The sequence below is a fragment of the Myotis brandtii genome, unplaced genomic scaffold (genome assembly GCF_000412655.1).
Source record: "Myotis brandtii unplaced genomic scaffold, ASM41265v1 scaffold405, whole genome shotgun sequence".
Taxonomy (NCBI): Eukaryota; Metazoa; Chordata; class Mammalia; order Chiroptera; family Vespertilionidae; genus Myotis; species Myotis brandtii.
The window spans coordinates 2383760-2385267 of NW_005365553.1; positions in this window are offsets into that span (position 1 = coordinate 2383760).

A 1508-nucleotide genomic window follows, 5' to 3' on the forward strand; every position below is an offset into this window, starting at 1 on the left:
CTGCATGAGCTGCACTGACCACTAAACTTCAGGCAAGCGCCACGAGGAAGAGATGAGACAACTAGAAACTGTGTCCATTCACTTATCATCTTGATTTCTTGAGCAATAATTTTTACACCTTCTGTACAATCCCTTTGGTGGCAAATAGTGGACCAGAATAGAATAATTGCTTAAAATACAAATTCTGGAGTCACAATCTCTGGATTTGATCCAGATTTTGCAAGTTAGTAACTGTGCCACATTGGACAATTACTTACGCTCTTTTTACCTCACTTTACTTATCTGTAAAATGAGGTTATATTAGTATCTACCATTTGGGATTGTTGTGAAAATTTATGGACCCAGAACATAAGTAAGCACTACATTTGTTTTTTACTAGTATTATAAAAATTATGACTGTTAATTTGACAGAGTTGAGGAAGTTAGTGTAAGGACATAAGAGAGAGATAAAAATAATAATAAATTAGAATGTTAAAAGATGTGAAAGATAGGTTCATTATCTAATCAGACTTCCAGTGGAAGTGAGAAAATAATTAAAGGGATAGTAGACAATTTCTCTGAGCTGAGTATCTCTATTATTATACTAAAAGAGATCCCTGGGTACAAAGGAACAAAATAAAAGAGAACACAAGAAATCTCTTGTGAAATTTCAAAACTATAAAATTCAAGAGAAAAAAAAACTTAAAAATTTCCATAGAAAATCACAGCTTACTTATAAGTGAATGAAGACTAAATTTGAATGAGGCTTCTTATCAACAATATTGGAAGCTAGAGGTCATTGATGCTTTCCCTTTAGTTTTTTTTTTTTTTTTTTCAGGAAAATTACTTTGCGACAAAATACTAGGTAAAATATCAATCAATCATGGAGTTAAATATATCTTACACAGTTATATTTTATTTTTTTAATTTTTTTTTTTTTAGACATGGGACAACCTTTATTGCTGAACAGAAATGCCCGCCAGGGAGCCTGGCTGGTGGCCCCGTGCCCAGGCGGGAGTCCTGGGTGAGGCTGGGGGTGCAGTGACCACCACTGCCCCACCCACAGAGGGCGGGGAGCTGGGGGCATGTGCTGGGTAGGAGGCGCTGTGGCATGGCGACAGGGGCTCCCAGAGGACCCGTGGGCAGCGGCTGTCCGTGAGCTGTGGCGACAGACAGGCAGCCAAGCAGACATGGGACAACCTTTATTGCTGAACAGAAATGCCCGCCAGGGAGCCTGGCTGGTGGCCCCGTGCCCAGGCGGGAGTCCTGGGTGAGGCTGGGGGTGCAGTGACCACCACTGCCCCACCCACAGAGGGCGGGGAGCTGGGGGCATGTGCTGGGTAGGAGGCTGAGGACCCAAGGGTGGGAGGTGCGGGGTGCAGAGGGGCCGGCCAGGCAGGGCCCAGCCCAAGAGAGGGGGGCCTGGGCTGGCACTGGTCAGGGAGGCTGGGAGCCAGGGGGAGGAGCGATGGCCCAGCAGCCCCCAGGGCGTCTGGTGGCAGGCAGCCCTCCTGGGGCGGTGGCGGGGG